General features: G+C 40.2%; 1 protein-coding gene across 3 annotated transcripts in view; it reads right to left on the reverse strand.

Annotated features, from left to right (window-relative positions):
* Window positions 1–20,169, reverse strand: part of CD46 (CD46 molecule) — a 67,552-nt gene extending 47,383 nt beyond the window's left edge. Inside the window, exon 1 of one of the 3 annotated variants that reach the window (XM_070266248.1) lies at window positions 19,842–20,169. The gene's annotated coding sequence lies outside the window, so the exon portion shown is untranslated. The remainder of the gene's footprint in view (window positions 1–19,841) is intronic. The other 2 variants (XM_070266254.1, XM_070266252.1) reach the window with 2 other exon arrangements.
* Window positions 20,170–20,735: the final 566 nt, after the last annotated feature.

Consider the following 20,735-nt stretch of genomic DNA (forward strand, 5'->3'; position numbering starts at 1 on the left):
GTTCTGAGGCTCCATGTTGGCACTTATTTGTGAGAACAGAGAATCTAATTATGTTCTCTGCTACCATCGATACACAATGCTGTGTTAATTATATCCCAATAAAGAGAAAAAAATTTTATCATCTATTTCTAGACTTGAAGCTTTTTTTTCTCATGAGAAAATTTTAAAAAATAGGGGAAAAATATGGCTAGTGTTAGATTTCCTAGTTACAGGTGCTAAATTAGATTTGAGGATTAGAGTTTTACTGGAACTTTCTTTTTTTTTTTTCAAAGATCGACACCTGAGCTAACAAGTGTTGCCAATCTTCTCTTTTTTTTTTTTTCTGCTTTATCTCCCCAAACCCCCCCCCCCGCCCCCCCCCGTACATAGCTGTATATCTTAATTGCAGGTCCTTCTAGTTGTGGGATGGAACTTTCAGTCTGTGAAATTTTTCTATCTGGGGTTCATCAAGCCGTTCTTAATATAATTGAAGACTTTTGCATCAATCTCTTTAACTTATTTTGATTTGACCCAACTGAGGCTCCATTTGAAAGGTCCTGAGCCTTGTTCCTTATGTTTCTAGACAAGCTCCATGAGGCAGAGATAGAGTGTTCTTGCTGTATCTCGAATGTGGAGACTGTGCTATGCCTGTAGTAGGTGCATATTAAATACCTGTTGTTAAAACCACAGGCCCAAAATGACATCACTCATGCCAAAAGCCCATGATACCAAACCTAGATTTAATGCCTGATCTCATTGCAATTTCACCCTCTCCCAGAAATGTCATCTTAAACTACCAGTCTGGAATTTTCTGGTCAAGTACCAGTTAAGTAATCTGGTGGGAATGAATATTGATGCCGTCAGAGGTGGGGATAGCAGCATGAATGGGCCTGTGAAGGTTCTCAGAAAAGGCTTTCTGCCATCATGGTGAATGACACATTAGGTATTTGCGAAAACCTGAAAGAGAAAGGCTAAACAGAGGATAGTTAAGCCCCTTTTTTGATGTTGGCCCTGGGAGCTGTGCCATCTCTGTTTGCACCTGGCAAGCACCTGCCAGCCTACTGACCTTCGTATTTAGCTGTTAAAGAGCATTAGTGTGGTATGCCACACCCCGAGCAAGGATTCTGAAACCAATCAAGTGCAGAAAGGAGGGCATTTCTCAGAAGGAACACATTTTATTTTCTTGTAGCTTTTGAAGGCTTTAAAAAGTAAATATACTACAAACCATTTTCCATAAGTAGATTTACAAAGATAAAATCTTTTATTTCTTTCTCGTTATGATGGTGAAGACACAAAGTTTCATTTAAATGTCAGACTTAAACTAACTTACATCTCCCCCTTAAGTGTACAAAAAGGAAAACAAAACAAAACAAAGTTAGAAGGTTGGCACTAGGAATAGCTTTGGAGACCAATTAGTCCAGCCCCTGCTTTTCGGATGAAAAATGTTAAGGCTGGAAGTTAAGAGAATTGCTAAGACTGAAAGTTAAGTTAGGCAAGATGGTATTTTACAGATAGTGAGCATAAACAGTATTTCCCATGGATAACTGGTGTAATAGAAAAAAAAACCTCATGGACTTATTATAATTAAAAAGTCACAGGCATCAGATATTTGTTAATCATATTGATCAGTGACCTACTCAATTCTGGAAAAAAAGACCCCCAATTTTTTCTTGTGATGGTGAAATTTAATTCTAAGAAGGGCCAATTCCCAGGCATTTAGGGATTAAATAATCACAATTTGGGGAGCACAGTTTCAGGTAGAAACCCAAATAAGTGTTCCAAATACTGGAGACAGGCTAAGGGTTTTTATGGAAAAAGAAAGACAGATGTGGTAAGCTGTATTAAAGAAGAGTTCATTGATCCTATATGGATAAGGCCTGGTTTGTACTTCATCGATAGGCTTGAGATTCAGTCATCAGGCAAAAGGCTAGATTTGTACTTCAGTGATTGGTTAGCTCTTTGGTCATCAGCAAAGTTCAACTTCATCAGTCCTCATAAACAAAATATTCTTGTCTTTACTGACTTCTTGGAATGTTGACAGTTTGGTCCAGTTCGGAAGATAAAGAAAACAAGATATGCAAAGCAACTCATTTGAAATGGCTGCTCTGGCTCTATTTTCCTATGGCTTCCCTGATCTCATCTTTCACAGTTACTTCTTTAGAACTCCAGGGAATAATAAGACATTTGCTAAAGTTTCAACTAAGCAAAGCCATTGAGCATCTTTTCATATATTTGTGGGCTTCTTGTCATTCTTTTTTTGGTGACCTGAGTCTATGTCCTTAGCTCATTTTGGGGGCGGTGGGAAGAAGGTTGGTCTTTAAATGTTTAACTCTCTAAATAAGCCAATTCTCCTCTGTTATGTAAGTTGAATTTTCTTCTCCCACTTTGTCAGTTGACTTTGCTTATGCTGTTCTTTTCCTATCTTGCATGATTTTAAATTGAAAGTCAAGTTGATATCCAGCTCACTCTTTATCAAGGTAAAGATGGCAGAATACACTCTAAAAGCAACTATTAAAATCCAGGATTACACAGAAGTTAGCAGTAGTCATAGACAAAGCTGTTGTTAAATATCCAGAAAGATTCTGGTATTTTCCAGCCATCATTAGCGTGGCTCATAATACTATACCAAATAAATTTTTGATGTATAAAGATGTGGACCCATTAAAGACTGTAGGGCCCTTTATTTACAAAGTGTCAATGTATGTTTATTAATTTTATAAATTCTTAAAAGTCATGCTTTCTTAGTTAAGTTGGTGTATTCTGAATCCATACAAAAGTAAGCTAGTTACTTTTATTATAAAATTATTCTTTCATTTAAATTTTAGTATTTTTTTCATACAGAGCACAGTACAAAGTGCTTTTGAAATAGAGCTTAGGAAATATCCAAAGCTTAATTTTTTTCCAGATATTTCTCTTGACCACTCTCCCCTATAATCATTAATGCCTTTTTAATAAACAGAAATTACTTTTCTCCTATAGAAACTGAAAACTGGTATAGCATATATTTTACTCAAAATGTCTAAAAGGAGTGGGTTCTGCCCTCTAAAAGAAAAGGAAGCTATTTAAGAAAGAAAGACATGTCTGTGTATAAAGATACATATATGAAGAAGGATTAGCAGAAAGTGAATTAAAATATTAACAGTGGTTACCATTAGGTAGTCTAATTATATCCGACTTATTTGTTTTTCATATCTTCCTCCTGCATTTTCCAAATTCTCCTTAATGAGCACATCCCATATTATAAATATTTTAAAATAAGGGGAAAAAAATCCCAAGCTTGTAAACAGAAATCCTAGGCAACACCTTCTTCCTTGAAGTAGTGGAGACTATTTATGTATCCTAAGTGCAGTCTTTTCCCCTGACTAGATAGTGTACACTTTCAGCACAAGGAAAGAGGGCGAAGGAGTGACAATAATCCAAACTAGGAGGAGGGAGCTTCACCAGATGCTGGGAGCGCTTCAGCATCTTCATGTGCACCTATTTGCATCTGTGTGAAGTCACTTCAAAGATTTTATGAATCTCAGATCTTTTTTGTTGAAATGAATCAGCTCCTTTCCAACCAACATTTTAATTTGAGGTGTTCTCCAGCTTTGTAGTACACTGTCAAGGAAGGACACTGAAATAAGAGGATATTTTAATTTAGACAGCACGATTGACAACTAAAATACCCAGAATTTGTATGCTGATAATCATGCTAGCATTACACATAAATTACAAGTTCAAAAGAAGTGTTTATTGCTCTCTATTCTGGTTGCTTTGTTGGGCCGGAGAAAGTATGGCATAAATTGGAACGTTGATGAGAAAGATTAATGAGTAACTTGACCTTTCCTCATTGCTTCTTTTGCCAAGGGAAAAGTGTTTTCTGAGTTGAGGAAGTAAGTGAAAGAGCCTCCTTCCAGAAAACCTACAAGTCCCTTGTAACACACAAAATATTTACTTGAGTCTCTTTTCTGAACTGTGGTTGCGACAGGGAAGGGAAACAGGAGCAGGTGGTTTGGAGGAGGGTCAGCTTCAGAGAGCATGTCCTCCTCTCCTAAGCACCGTCAGGACGGAAAGAAGGATTGTACAGTCCAAGATATCCCAGTACTTCCTCGGCCATGCTGAAGCCTCCCTTCTTCCTTAAGGCCAGGGACTCTGTCCTTCCACCAATGGACAGACCCTGATGAGGCCATCAGCTCACCTGGCACCCCCAGTAGTTACTGCTACGTGATCCTCATCATTGTACTCTGTACCTCACAGGACTTCCCAACATCATCTGTTACCTGCATCATATTTGAACCTTGCCATGTCCTTCAGCACACGACTGTCTTTCTGGGGTCTGCCTCTTTACTTGTATCACCCTCTCTGCCCCTGTACTTGGCCTGGGCACACAGGTCTTAAGCTTGGTACAGATTCTAAGTCATTCCTTGTCTACCAAGGTCAAAATTCCAATCTTAGAAGAGAAATTTGAGACAAATTCATTAAGAACTTTCTCCTTTTGTTAAAAGGTGGTCAACAGAATATGTACAAGATTTGAGATGCATCTCAATGTTTCCAAAAAGTTGAGGATACATAAAATTTTGATAAATTCATTATCAAAGGGGCTGGCCCTGTGGCCAAGTGGTTAAGTTTATGTGCTCTGCTTCCGTGGCCCAGGGTTTCACTGGTTTGGATCCTGGGCACCGACATGGCACCACTTGTCAGGCCATGCTGAGGCAGCGTCCCACATAGCGCAACCAAAGGCACTCACAACCAGGATACACAACTATGTGGGGTGTGCACTGGGGAGAAGAAGAAGAAGGAAAAAAAAAGATTGGCAACAGATGTTAGTTAGCTTAGGTGCCAGTCTTAAGAAAAAAGAATTTATTATCAAATATTTACTGTATACTTCTTATTTGATGAAGTCTGTACTCATAAATTTGGCAAAATTATGAAGGGGGAGCCAGCTCTGATGGCCTAGTGGTTAAAGTTACATGCTATCACCTCTTTAGTGGCCCAGGTTCAGTTCCAGGTCGCAGTACCACACCACTCATCTGTCAGTAGGTGTACTATGGCCATGGCTCATGTAGAAGAACTAGAAGGACTTACAACTAGAAGTTGTAAGAAGAACTAGAATATATAACTATGTACTGGGGATTTGGAGAGGGAGAAAAGGGGGGGAAGCTTGGCAATAGATGTTAACTCAGGGTGAATCTTTCCCAGCAAAAAAAAAAAAAAAACCCACAAATGTTACCTTCTTTCTGATGCCTTTAAAAAAAAAATTCTTAAGGGGTCATTACTCATAAGTTAATTTAGCATGGGAAAGAAAACACAGAAGCACAATGTTTAGTACATTATAAGTGACTAATCAGTGTTTGAAGAATGAATGAATGAGCCAGTGAATGAATGCAATGACGTTAATAGGCAAAAAACAACACATGAAATGAATATTATGGGATGCGTTTAGATATAGTTTTTAATGATAGAGGAGATGGTTGTCATTTGTTGAAATATAAACAGGATTTAATATCATCCAGACCCTATAATCTGAAGGTACAACCCTGCAAGTGTAAAGTGATACACAAAGCTTAAGAATACTAAGCACTGGGTGGAGGCTATTACAGGTAATTATAATATTCTTTATATTTTTCTGTATTTTCTGTTTTCAATAATGAGCACATATTACTCTTAAAGGAAAATGGTTTATTTAAAAACTAGTACAGATAGGAAGTGCTTTGAGTTCCAAAGAGACACCCATTTGAACAGGAGTTATTTGGGAGAGCTTCTTGGGTGAGTGAATTCTGAGCTGGGTTAATGCAACTAGGATTGGAAGAAATGTGGCAAAGTATTTTAGGCAGGTAACCTGGCAGGAATGAGGTGAAATCCAGTGATATTTAAACACTCTTATGGAATATTTTTAGATGAACTTTTGTAAAGACAAGCATTGCTCTCACAGCCTGCTGTCATTTTGTCTGTTTATATTTGGTGGCGGCACGGCTGGCTGTGAATCAGTTTTGCACAGCTCTTCCATCATGGTACCCCACTAGTAAAGAGAAACAAATGCCAACATCATACTCAATGGACAAAAACTGAAACCCGTCCCTCTGAGAACAGGAACAAGACAAGGGTGCCCACTTTCACCACTCTTATTCAACATAGTACTGGAGGTGTTGGCCAGAGCAATTCAGCAGGAAAAAGAAATAAAAGGAATCCAAATAGGCAACGAAGAAGTAAAACTCTTGCTGTTTGCAGATGACATGATCTTATATATAGAAAACCCCAAAGAAACCATAGGAAAACTATTAGAAACAATTAACAGCTACAGCAAAGTTGCAGGGTATAAAATCAACATACATAAATCAGTAGCATTTCTATACGCTAGCAATGAACTAACAGAAAAAGAACTCAAGTACTCAATCCCATTCACAATTGCAACAAAAAGAATAAAATACCTTGGGATAAATTAACCAAGGAAGTGAGAGATCTGTACAACGAAAACTACAAGACTTTCTTGAAAGAAATTGATGACAACATAAAGAGATGGAAAGACATTCCACGCACATGGACTGGAAGAATAAACATAGTTAAAATATCCATACTACCTAAAGCAATCTACAGCTTCAATGCTATCCCAATCAGAATCCCAAAGACATTCTTTACAGAAATTGAACAACAAATCGTAAAATTCATATGGGGCAACAAAAGACCCCGAATTGCTAAAGCAATCCTGAGAAAGAAGAACAAAGCCAGAGGCATCACAATCCCTGACTTCAAAGCATACTACAAAGCTTCAGTAATCAAAACAGCATGGTACTGGTACAAAAAGGCACACAGATCAATGGAACAGAATTGAAAGTCCAGAACTAAAACCACACATTTATGGACAGCTGATCTTCTACAAAGGAGCTGAGGGCCTACAATGGAGAAAAAAAGTCTCTTCAACAAATGGTGCTGGGAAAACTGGACAGCCACATGTAAAAGAATGAAAATTGACCATTCTTTTTCACCATTCACAAAAATAAACTCAAAATGGATCAAAGTCCTGAAGATTAGGCCTGAAACAATAAGTCTTCTAGAAGAGAATATAGGCAATACACTCTTTGACATCAGTTTCAAAAGAATCTTTTTGGACACCATAACGCCTCAGATGAGGGAAACAATAGAAAAAATAAACAAATGGGACTTCATCAGACTAAAGAGCTTCTTCAAGGCAAGGAAAAACAGGATTGAAACAAAAAAACACCCACTAATTGGGAAAAAATATTTACAAGTTATTTACCCAACAAAGGGTTAATCTCCATAATATGTAAAGAACTCACACAGCTCAACAACAAAAAATCAAACAACCTGATCAAAAACTGGGCAGGGGACATGAACAGACATTTCTCCAAAGAAGATATACAGATGGCCAATAGACACATGAAAAGATGCTCATCATCACTAATCATCAGGGAAATGCAAATCAAAACTACACTAAGGTATCACCTTACACCTGTTAGAATGGCAAAAATATCCAAAACCAAGAGTGACAAATGTTGGAGAGGCTGTGGAGAAAAAGGAACCCTCATACGCTGTTGGTGAGAATGCAAACTGCTGCAGCCACTATGGAAAACAGTATGGAGATTTCTCAAAAAGTTAAAAATAGAAATACCTTATGACCCAGCCATTGCACTACTGGGTATCTATCCTAAGAACCTGAAATCAGCAATTCCCAAAGTCCCATGCTCCCCTATGTTCATCGCAGCATTATTCACAATAGCCAAGACATGGAACCAACCTAAGTGCCCAGCAACTGATGATTAGATAAAGAAGATATGGTATATATATATATATATATACACACACACACACACACACACACACACACACAGTGGAATACTACTCAGCCATAAAAAAGGACAAAGTCGTCCCATTCACCACAACATGGATGGACCTTGAGGGTATTATGTTGAGTGAAATAAGGCAGACAGAGAAAGACGAACTCCGTATGACTCCACTCATAGGTGGTACTTAACACATAGACAAAGAGAACTGATTGGTGGTTACCAGGGGAAAGGGGGGGTGGAGGGAGGGCACAAAGGCTGAAGTGGTGTACCTACAACATGACTAACAATAATGTACAACTGAAATTTCACAAGGTTGTTAACTATCATAATCTTAATTTAAAAAGAAGAAACAAATGTATCACCCCAAGAGCATTGGAGGCAGAATTTAAAGCATCCCTGGAAGCACAGTCTTCTCTGATTTTCTCTTGAAATCTCCTACATTTTTTGCCTTCTGTTCCCTTATATGTATTTGCGTTAATATAAAAATAATGCAGCTTTCCCTTCAACCTATTGGAATAACGTTAGGCAAAATATTCTTCTAGGAAGCCATGCCATTTGCACTCATGACTTCTATATCCCCTTAGTAAACTAGCCACACATCCCCAGGCATATGCAAATGCCCAGTTGAGAAGGATGAGGCTAGATGATCATTAAACCTTCAAAAAGTAAATTAGCAATTCTGAGTTATTAAAAAGCAATACACACTTCATTTGCTTCCATAAATGTCATGTAAAACAAGCTGTTTGACAGAAGCAAAGTGCGCAAAAGCCAGATAATCAACATAGGGCTTTGCAAATTCATTTCTTTTTAGGAGAAAGTAGGACATTATAGATATTTTTGTTTGCTTGGAAAAATCTGAATTGCCTGTATGTTGGTTAACTATACAATGCCTCTCCTGTCCCCTTACCTTTTCCTGTGGCCACTTTCACTGTACTCTGTTGAATTTAGGATTTCTGATGTGTGTAGATATAAAATTGCTGGGGTCATATTAATGTTATCGATATGGGAAAGAGGACAGAAAAAAAGGAAATTTACTAAAAAATGTGGGGTTTTTAATTCTGCTTTCTGCAGGAGCAGCCTAATGTCTTTCCAGGGCTTTTGAGCTCTTGTTTCTGACAGTGCCCTGAGGATCTCCTGAACAGGAAGCTTTAGGACTCCCTCATGTAGCCAGAGTAAGGAAGGACAGGTGAATTGCTCTGTAGGATAAAGGAAAATGGAGCTTTGAATTTACATGAAATCCAAGAGTGGAAATGAGGTACCCTGAGAACGCATTAAAGATCTGAACAAAAGGGGCAAGTGTCTAATGTGAGAGAGGCCTGGGAAAAGGGTGGCCCGCCAGGCTTAAAGAGGGACCACCCGTGAGAAGATCCTCATGTTATGACAGGGTTCAGGGGTCAGTAGACTTTTTCTCTGAAGGGCCAGATAGTAAGTACTTTGGTTTTGTGCGCCATGCAGTCTCTGAGTCTCGGTGGCGTAGGGGAGGAAGACATTTCCTCTTCCCAAATGTGCGTTCATCTGGCCTGAGAACGAATTAAATTCACATGAGACAGAATAGCAAGAGAAAATTAAAGCTTTATGAGGTACCATGGCCTGGGGCACAGAGTGGTTATATACCCCCAAACAGGATATTTCACATATGATTGAAATGTCCCTCCCACAATAGTCACAAGATTGCCCTGTGGGCACAGCGCTTGATGGACACAGCAGGGAGTGGTCTGCTATCTCAGTGGGCATAGCAGTAGGCAAGTCTATTGTCTGGAGCTGGGTGGTCACAGGTGAGTGCAGCAATCAGTTCCTAGCCTAAGGAAAGATGCTTAATCCTTAAGGGAATGCCAATGTTGGGAGGGGGAGGGAAGTCAGTTACAGGAGGTTACCAGACAAGCGCAATAAACAAATGCAGATTTAAGTCCTTGCCTTTGCCATTGATTAAGAGTTTCTAGAGAGAAGGTCATCTCCTTTCTTCTTCCTGGTACAGAGAGGGAGGCAACTTTTACAGATAGAGATTTACCTTACAAATGTAAATGTGTCCTAACAAAGGGAAAGTTCCATTCCTCAGAGCCTCCTTCCCTGTCCCAGTTTATCAAAAGCAATCAGCCTCAAATAATCCTGATGCCAAAGAGACATATCTTGGGGTGGCCATTTCCAGACCCCTACAGTTGCATCTACTCAACTCTGCTGTTGTGTGAAAGCAGCCATAGACAATAGGTAAATGAATGAGTGTGGCTCTGTCCAGTAAATCTTTATTTTCAAGAACAGTTCTTTTTAATGCAGTGATTTCTAATATTCAGTTCTATGTTGTGTGCCACTTAGGGTTGAAGTACTATTTCCCTTTTCACCTGAAACCTTTAGCAAACGGCTAAACATTTACTGCACAACAGCTGTGGTTAGGCTGCTGTGAATAGGTGGAATGAAGGGGTAAGGAATTGGAACAAGTCCAAGTGGAGGAGGACAGAGAGGAGAAGCAGTCACAGGAGGCCAGGTGAGGTCGAGAATTCAGAGAAAGTCGGAAAGCAGGGGACGAGGTAAAGCGAAGGTCTCCACAGGATCCCTAGAGATGCCGCACATCTAAGAGAAGCCAGAGGACTTGGAGGCTCACCCCAGTGGCAAATGGTTGGGTTCCACCAGAAAAAGAAAAGCTTGCTACTTCTCAAGGGTTCACAGCGTAAGTGCACAAAAACCTAGGAATGCTTTGAAAAGACCATGCCTGTGCACAGCACTGACAGAGTCATCACCCCAAATCACTGGAAACAACATAATCCAAGAAAAAATGACAACAGTAAAGGCGTTTCCAGCTCCTGAAGTACTTCCTAACTTCTTAGGTATCAGTGATCCAGCTAGTGCAATATCATAGTCAAATCCTGTTTCCATTTTCTCTATTCTAGTTGTTGAAAACATTGTGAATCCGGTATGTGTACTAGGTACTTGCTATTGTCCTGATTTGTTTGCAGTCTTTGAGAATGAACACAGCTGCCTTGTTGGGGATGTAAATGAATGATCACGTCTGTAGATTTTGCATCTGTATTGCAGGGGTCTGGAATTGGCCACCCCAACATATGTCTCTTTGGCATGATTATTTGTGTCTCCTTACTTTGCAGGCAGGAAAGCAACTGAAAAGTAGAACTTGCTTACTTTTTGTAAGAGACATTTACATTGTAAAGGAACTCCATCTGTAAAGATATCTCCCTCTCTGTACCAGGAAGAAGAAAGGAGATGACCTTGTCTCTCTAGAAACTCTTAATCAAGGGGGAAGGCAAGGACTTAAGTCTGCATTTGTTTATTGTGCTTGTCTGGTAACCTCCTGTAACTGACTTCCCTCCCCCTCCCAACATTGGCATTCCCTTAAGGATTAAGCATCTTTCCTTAGGCTAGGAACTGATTGCTGCACTCACCTGTGACCACCCAGCTCCAGACAATAGACTTGCCTACTGCTATGCCCACTGAGATAGCAGACCACTCCCTGCTGTGTCCATCAAGCGCTGTGCCCACAGGGCAATCTTGTGACTATTGTGGGAGGGACATTTCAATCATATGTGAAACACCCTGTTTGGGGGTATATAACCACTCTGTGTACCCCACTTCCTAGGTGCCCTTTCTTCCTTCGGGAAGAGAGGCCCCAGGCCATGGTTCCTCATAAAGCTTTGTTTAATTTTCTCTTGCTATTCTGTCTCATGTGAATTTAGTTCGTTCTCTGGCCAGACGAACCCACATTGGATAGAGGAAAAGTCTTCCTCTCCTACAGTATTATCACTAATTGGTAGAGGAGAACAAATAGGAAAATAATTATGTAAGTTTCAATTTTGAAAGAAATTATTAGCTTTCATTTGCCTCAAGTTTCTGAAATCTTTGCAAGATATCTAAAAGCAAAGACATAAGCAAATCGAACCTTTGAAGACTTAGATTGGATTAGAAAATAATACTAAATACTAAGTAATACATCTTACACATTGTGCCAGAAAGTCTAAAATGCTTATAGACAAGAGTCCATGCCTTAAAACAACACATTTCATTATTTCCAAAGTAATTTTGATTAGTAAATATTGTTTACCACAAGATTGTGACATTTCAGCCTCACAATATAAATAGCTTTCACTGCAGTCTTACACAAGACTTCCTTTTCCCCTTAGTGAAGATATAAGTTCTTTTTTCTGTGCAATTAAAACCTACAGTCAGAGAAGCACTAGTTGTCATGAAGGCTTATGAGAACTGACATTAAAAGGAAATATTTAGTTACTTTTAAATGTCAGTAATAACAATCATGTGTAAATCACAATAGTTCATATTTTTTGACATTCATCTTAAGCAAGGCACTGTGTACTGAAGTAGGAATATTATCCCTATTTTACAGGCAAGGAAAAGGACGTTTAGAGAGGATCAGAATCTTGCCCAGGGTCTCAGAACTAGTGAGTGTGAGCGCAGGTCTTACTGATTGCAAAGCCCATGGTCTTACCTGGTCTGCTCCTCTGCTTCTGTGGGTGTTATTTGATACGCACTTCCTTTTACGTAAGTGAGATGATAAATAATAGAATACAACACCTTTAGGTTTCAAGTTTGCATTGGTTTTAGGGATTTAAGAACGGAAACACAAAGAATTAACTCACTCCACCACTTAGCAGTACTTCCTCATTGCTCACTTACTCTTTACCCTCACAGATATTAGAATGACAGCACCCCTGGAGACGAAGAGGACGACTGTGAGTCAGGAACCAGTGTTCACAGGATGAGGAAGTGCAAACCTGAGAACCATGCATGCGGCAGAGTAGAGGGTTGTACAGCCAGGAGGCATGGGCTTCCAAGGAGCAGTGGCTAGAGGAGGAATGGCCTGAAAGAGGTCTTGGGTGATGAGTGTGTAGGGGAGGAAGACATTTCCTCTCCCCAAATGTGGGTTCATCTGGCTGGAGAACGAATTAAATTCACATGAGACAGAATAGCAAGAGAAAATTAAACAAAGCTTTATGAGGAACTATGGCCCGGGGCCTTTCTTCCCGAAGGAAGAAAGGGCACCCAAGAAGTGGGGGGCACATAGTGGTTATATACCCCCAAACAGGGTGTTTCACATGTGATTGAAATGTCCCTCCCACATTAGTCACAAGATTGCCCTGTCGGCACTTGATGGACACAGCAGGTAGTGGGTCTGCTATCTCGGTGGGCGTAGCAGGAGGCAAGTCTATTGTCTGGAGCTGGGTGGTCACAGGTGAGCGCAGCAATCAGTTCCTAGCCCAAAGAAGGTTGCTTAATCCTTAAAGAAACGCCAACTTTGGGAAGGGAAGGGAAGTTAGTTACAGGAGGTTACCAGACTAGCACAATAAAATGCAGATTTAAGTCCTTGCCTTTGATATTGATTAAGAGTTTCTAGAGAGAAGGTCATCTCCTTTCTTCTTCCTAGTACAGAGAGGGAGGCAACTTTTACAGATAGAGATTTACCTTACAAATGTAAATGTGTCCTAACAAAGGGCAAGTTCCATTCCTCAGAGCCTCCTTCCCTGTCCCAGTTTATCAAAAGCAATCAGCCTCAAATAATCCAGATGCCAAAGAGACATATCTTGGGGTGGCCAATTCCAGGTCCCCACAAGTGGTACAGGGGTGTGAGAGAATACCACCCTGGAGAGTGTGTGCTGAAGGCTCGGCTCTCCAGTTGGTTGACGGGGGTTAATGTGGACTCAGGGTAATGCAAGGAGGCTTTAGAGAGAGTGGACGTGTTAGTTTTATACCTCCAAGCATCATACCAGTGACGTCTTTAAAGTTTTATCTATGAACAAGAAGGCTGTTTCGTATAGAAATGGGAATGGATGAGAGGGAGAAACAAGAGGCAAGGATAAATGGGCTCTGAATGGAGGAGTCCAACGGTATTATTCCTCAGTGATCAGTGCAGACTTATATTGTTTAACATTTGTCATGAATTATTGATGTAGTAAATACATAGTGAGATATCAAATGTGCAGGTAACAGCATTTTTTTCACTACTGAATTGCCAAGCCAGAGAGGTTAAATTGCGGAAAGAACTTGCAAGTCTGTGTAAATGGACAGGAAAGTTTTCATTAAGCCCTAAAATGCAGAGGCCCTTACAGAAATATTGTAATTTTCTTGTAGCCTAATTACTCAGAACAAAGTAAAAAAAGGAGAGATTGCATACTGTTCTATAGTAGGATTCTGCCTCAATATACTAGAGTAGCTAAAACCCAATAAAATAGAAGGAAGGGCCAGCCCCACTGTCCTAGTTGTTAAGTTCGGTGTACCTAGCTTCAGCAGCCTGGGTTTGTTCCCAGGCGTGGACCCACACCAGTCTTCTCTCAGTGGCTGTGTTGTGATGGTGGCTCGCATACAGAATAGAGGAGGATTGGCGAGAGATGTTAGCTCAGGGCGAATCTTTGTCAACAACATCAATAAGAAATTGGAGGAAAAAAGGAATACTGAAATAAAAAATGAAATATTCCAGCTCTGTACTATATACCGTTCAGGATACTACATTTCAGTGATGTAGAATCACATTTGGAAATGGACAACTAAAATTACCAACGGAGTAGCCAAATGGGTTTAAGATTTTGAGTCAAATAATTGCGACTAAAGCCCTAACTTTTAACAGCTTCTTTACTAATAAATTTGAAGCAACTCATTGAATTTCTCTGCACCTCAGAGTCCTCTCTGCTTTGGGCTAACCACATTATCGGGCCTACCTATCTCACAGAGTTGCTTTGAGGACCAAAGAAGTCAATAAATAGGAAAGCATCTTGTAAACAATTTAGCTCTTCCTGTTATTAATCTTGACTGCTGTATAAGTGGAGATCAAAAATCATTAAATTTCAGTGCCTACAGGTGGTCCCTGCTCACAAGGAGCTCATTGACTGGGGAGGGGGATGGTGAGGGGAGTAGTGGAAACCAGGAGGACGAGAGGTCATTTCATGGAGTGTGGGAAAGTTCACTGTGGGGGAGAGCGAGGAAATGTAAAGAGTAATTAGATATCCGGAATCTGGGAAAGGGAAGGATTGAGGAGGCATATGAAATCGGTAATGTGATATGAGTCTAAAACAGATTGGCTCACCAAGTTCAGTGTTAGTATAATAGAACAATGAGCATTCTTGAAACCTGGGGTAAGTTTAGGACAAGTTAAAGATGTACTATTTAACTTGGTAAAAAGTGTGACAGAATTCCCTGACTAGAAGAGTGGCAGTTATAGCCATGAAAATCCTTCAGTCTTGGGACATAACTCAACCCCTGGAAGACATCCCTAGTTGAGCACAATGCTGCTTTCTGCTGGATACTCAACACCACCTCAGCTGGGTGACTAGTATTTGTAGCTAGTGTTTCCCCTGCTAACATCACTTTCTGGCTACTTCCTTCCTGCTCCCCTCCCTAAACAGGGCATAAAACATTAATCTCCTTTTTTTAAAAAAAATAAGCAGTTTGAAAATTTCAGCAATTAAAATGAGACAAAAATAGGAAGAATACACATACATATAAAAATGATCTCACTTTAAAACCCTCCTCCCTGAGGCCCATACTAACCACTGCATTACAGATTCCCTCTCACTCACATCTGCATTCCCAAACTGTCTTCCTTTGCTCTATTTTCTCAAACCTTTTATCCCCTTTAATGTAATGAATGAGTAAATGAATGAATAAAGTGTCTTGATTCTAGTCTCTCTCCCTCCACTAGAATGCAGACCCCAGAAAGGCAGGGGTCTTTGTCTGTCTTCACTGCTGGATACATAACAAGCCTGAGAACTGTCCCTGGCACGGAGAGATGCTCAGGAAGTATTTACTACATGAAGTGAGTGCTGAACGCTACTCAAAAGTGTTAGCACAGATGAAACATCGGTAGTTTCTGAATTGTCTCCTGCATCAGAGGTGGACTTCAGCCTGCACCCTTCCAGGCCTGGTTTGATCCTGCGTCTCCCACAGAGCAGGCCATCTCCTTCTGCACTCTTCCATCTCTGTCAGTCTTTTTGGCTCTGAGGTAAACTGGTCTTCTGGCTAGATGACCACTAAGGTCCTCTCCCCTCTTATACTGCATGTCCCTCACATGGCTTCCTTTCTTTACTATGAGGACCTTTATGCCCTTCTCTTCCTGTGAGGATGGCTTGAGCTCCCGAGGAGACTACTCAGTCCTCCCCAGGGAGCTGCACCTGCTCAGCTGATCAGCTTCACCCACACAAGCAGGTATGACTAAGTGATTAATCAGCCCAACTGCTTCCAGAGAAGGTGTAACCGAAAGTTCGGTCTCTGAACCCGATGCCAATCCAAACGAGAACAGTCTTGAGTGGAAGAGGAAAGGTTTTTACTATGCCAGGCACAGGGAGCAAAGCAAGGGCTCATGCCTCAAAAATTGCTAGCTCCCGGATGAGGAATGGGTAGGGATTTTTATTTGGGGTTTTGGGGAGGGGAGGAGGAACATGTAGCTTGCACAGCTCGGTGCTTTCCCAGCAGCCTGCCTTTGGCCTTGAGAGGCTGCTTGCAGCCACGGGGGGGTGGGGGGGTGGGTGAGATAGGAGGATGGCAGGTGGGCTTCCTTCATCTCGTCTTCTTGTTTGAGGCGGGTTCGAGCGCAGGGAGTCGAGGAGTTGAGGTCTGGGAAGCCTCCGCTCCATGACACTCTTGAGACAGCGCTTTCCTGGCAAACTCAAGGACACATGATTAGCTAAACCTTAGTGTGCCTCCAACTCCAGGCACCTGGGCTTTTAACAATTTGTAACTCCCATTTAGTTGTAAAGCTCAAAGAGTCCAAGTTTAAAGAAACAGGTATGTACATGTGAGTGGAGCTAGAGAAGCAGGAAAGGGGGTGGTGGGTTTTAGTTTTAACCCCATATACGCTGGGTTCAATGTGGGGAACTGATATCAGGGCTGATGTTAAGAGCCTGTAACAAAGGGGCTTGTGCATTCTGATTATTTAAGCTTAGTGCCTCCTCCCCCTAATTTCCATCATGCATTATTTCTAACAAAAATACACGGCATTTTGTTATAGTAATCCACTTGTTATTCTAAAAAGTGAAAGAGGCCAAAAATGAAAGTTTAGAAAATGTTTTGAAATTTTCATGGATTACACACATATAATAGGTTTAATTGCGGCTTACTTAGATGATCGGGAGGTTTGTTCCCTGACCTTTAAGTTTAAAGAGGACCGTGATTTTTTCCTGCCTTGTCCTGGTTGCCACTGCTCAGCGAGAGAATGGTTGTGCCATAGACTTTACACTTTTAAAGGCCGTGGAAAAAAGAGGAGGCAAGTTTTAAGACATAGAATGCATGGAGAAATGGTACGTGATCTGAGGTTGTTTAGATAAGGCAAGATAATCATGTCTGAGGAACTAATTTTTATGAAATGGCATTGAATCTTAGTTATGCCTGAGGGTGACTAATAAGAGGAATGATCTTAAATTACATGGGTGAAACGAATCAATAGTTAGTCTTGGGAATTTGATCCTCCAGTAGATTAACCAGGAATAGGCCGTCCGGGATGAGGAAGGAAGTAGTTGGAAAGCAGGAGGTGGAGGATCATCTTGACTATCTAAGAGGAAGAGAGAGTCATTTGCCCTGGGCGGTTTTAACAGGAGACCAGTACAGAAATAGAAAATTAGAAGCCCCAACTACTTTAATTTAACCTTAATTTTTTAAAAGCCTAAATTAAAAAAATTAACCCATAAATTATAGTGGTACTAAATGAGAAACTTTAAGGGAAAAGGCTATTGACTCTGGGACGTGTACTAATGTAAAATATCAGGCTACTTTCATTTTCTTTTTGTAAGGAAGAAAAGCAAAGTGTATTTACACGTCAAGCCACAGAATATAGAGACGTTAGTTAGGAAGGATAAAGATTTAACTTAAATTTACATCTCTCGTAATTATCTTATCATAGATTTGAGTTCCTGAGTAGATTGTAGGCAGATCTGCTGTGATATTCTGCTTTTCAAAAGTTTATGTTGGCATCCTCTGTGACACTTCCAAACTTCAATTTCTGTAAAGCTTATTGTAGGAGACTGCATTTGTTTAGAATGTTTCCTATAAGAAATCATTCGTGTAAAGATTTAGGCTTTTCTCATGGGTATAAAATTTGCTCCTCAAACTTCTAACATTGATCTTATTGACTTTGATTTCACTGATTTTGTTCTAATTAAATCAGCCAGTACAGAATTGTATATGTTCTCTTCCCAGTTGATGTTTCTTTATTTAGATCCTAATCCTTGCAAGGTCTTTGCAAATTTAAAAAGTAAATGTTTTTTTATAACATATTTATTTTGTTAGTACCCAAAGCAAAGCTTCAGTTCTTCCACACTGGCAGCCTGTGATATGTGTGCCACTGGGACACATTACCTAACTTCCAGAGCCCTGACAGGGTCGGTGTATGGACACACATCTTTTCATGTGCCTATTGGCCATTGTCATATTTTCTTTGGTAAAATGTCTATTCAGATCCTTTGCCCATGTTTTAATTTGGTTGTTTGTGGGGTTTTTTGTTGAGTTGTATGAGTTCTTTGTATATTGGAGGTATATATATATATATATATATATATATATACACCTGAGATTAGCCTCTAGTTTTTATCTCATACGATGTAAGCTCAGGCAACCCTATTGACTTCCCTTTAGTATGTTTAATTAACGTTGTTTAAGGGGCAGATTGATATGCTCTCTTACAATCAGGTAGGAGAAATGTTCCCCAGTGAGACACAATGTCAATACCCACGGTACAATTTATAATACAATCAGGCAAAAAGAGGTGTAATCACTTAATTCCATCAATTCTTATACCTCTAATCATAGCTTTCATTGGGACTTTATCAATAGGTCTCAGTCTTATAATATTGAATAGGGGAAGCATTCCCAGTGAGACATAAGGTCCGCTTTCAAAACACTTTCAGGCAGAGTTGATATAACCTCTTTCCATAAAATTAGCTCAAACATTCCAACCTTTATAATCATATCAACATTTATACTTTTACTTTTTTTTCAGTTTAATTTTAGCCTGAGTCAGGATCTTAATGTTAGTCTTTTTTTTGTATTTCCTTTTAAATTTGGCCTTTTCATTGGTACCAATAAAACAATTACGATGAAAGCTCTTAAATTTTTTTTTCCAATTTAGAAGTTTTAGCAATTTAAATGATCCATTGTCTGGCCAAATTTACAAGTAGGATCTTAATAGCAACTCAAACCAATAAACTTATCCATGGACACAAGAGATGTCCCCAAAAGAGATGCAGGAAGTTTACTCCCAAAAATAGTCTAAGATAAAGCAAAGGCTATCATTGCACAACAAGCAATGACCGTTGAGACAACAAAGGCCCCTTATGAAAGCAATTAGGACCTCTTAGGACAAACTCCCCCGAGAGCTGACACAGCTGGACAAAGAGAGTGTGTCTCAGAACCTCAGTCTATTTGACTGGCCACCAAGATGTATGCTAGTACATGCATCCTCCAGATGGCGGAGACCAGAAAGGTCACAAAGCCAAGTTCTCAAGACGTAGAACAAGACAAAAGAAAAAAGCTGATCACATTAACAACTTTAGCTAAGCCTTGGGTCTCTTGGAGCCAGATTAATACCTAGGAGGGAGGTGCCTCAGGGATGGGGAATGTGTCTGGCTTTACATAGTACCTAGTTCTTGCACGAACATATTCTTGAAGTTGGTGGGGGACCTGTGTCATCTTGCCCTTTCCGTGACCCAACTTATTCTATCATGGGAGTTTTCTTGAGGTGGTGAGTGCCCTAATGGCTTCTAACTGCTTGACCCATGCCCACCAAATCTGTGGCCTTTTGGCTTCTGAGATGCCCTTAGCAACAGTTTTCACCACATGTGCATATTCCCAGATAACAGGTTTATAGATGCCTGCCTCTTGCCCTGTGGTTTTTCCTTTTTTATGAAAAATGACTCAAAAGACAGAACAAGGGAAAATAGTGACCATCCCTGGGAGGAAAAGGATCAATAAACCAATGAGTACTCAAAATTTCCTAGAGTTGCTGAGTCCAAGAAGCTAGCTTCACCAATATTTTCTCCTGCTAGTCTAAACTTATAAAAAGAAACTAAACTCACCACTCTAGCTTCCTTGGACCCTGCAGGCAGAGATCCAGGAGATTGATGAAGTAATAACTCTTACCTCCTGCCGGCTCCTGTCAGGGGTCAAGGATCTCTCAGTTGCAGTAGTCCAGGAGTGAGCAGCATCCAGCCAGTGAAGTTTTATCCTGTCCAAGCCACCAAACTGTAGGGAAGGAAACAATTCCTCTATGCTTTAGATCCTTCTGACTGGCCTATGAATTAAGTTGATATGAGACAGAATAACAGGAGAAAATCAAATAAAGCATTATAACATGTATACATGGGAGAAACCCAGGAAAACTGAGCAACTCGCTGGAATGGCCGAGGTCGCCACCTTAAAAACCATTGTCAGCTAAATAGAAAGGAGGAGGATGTGAGTAGTTGTGTGGGGCTTGAAAGGGAAGGAAAGCAATTTACATGGAGATAGAAATGCAAATGTTTGTTAAACAAATATTTGCTGGGCCGTCTGTAGACAATGTTATCTTCTGGTATTAGCTCCTTCCTGGAACAGGCCTTCTATCTAAACTTCTTTTAGGTGATTAGGGGGTGAGATGAAAGTTTCTTTCAGAGTCTGTTATTCTTAAAAATAATCAAGCCATAGAGACACATTTTAAGGTGGCCAATTCTGATCCCCCACAGAGGTTACTCCTCAATGGTGGAACTAAAAAATAAATGAATAACTAAGTTTTGGTGTACTTTTATGTCATCTAGTTTCCTGCCACATATTCTGTACGAAATTCAACACTGGCTTTAAACTAGTGACTTACAGACTAGTAACGTAAACACATGATATATTAAACCTACAAGGCCCCTTTGAAATTCTTCCAACAAAGAAGTATTTTATCAGTAATTTAGTTAAATAAGGATCCAGACAACAAGTGGCTCCACGAGGCAGAACACACTGGAAAAAAATAAGGGGAACATGCAGGCTGCATAGTTGTTCTTCTGCTCATGC

Source organism: Equus caballus, chromosome 5 (assembly GCF_041296265.1).
Source record: "Equus caballus isolate H_3958 breed thoroughbred chromosome 5, TB-T2T, whole genome shotgun sequence".
Taxonomy (NCBI): Eukaryota; Metazoa; Chordata; class Mammalia; order Perissodactyla; family Equidae; genus Equus; species Equus caballus.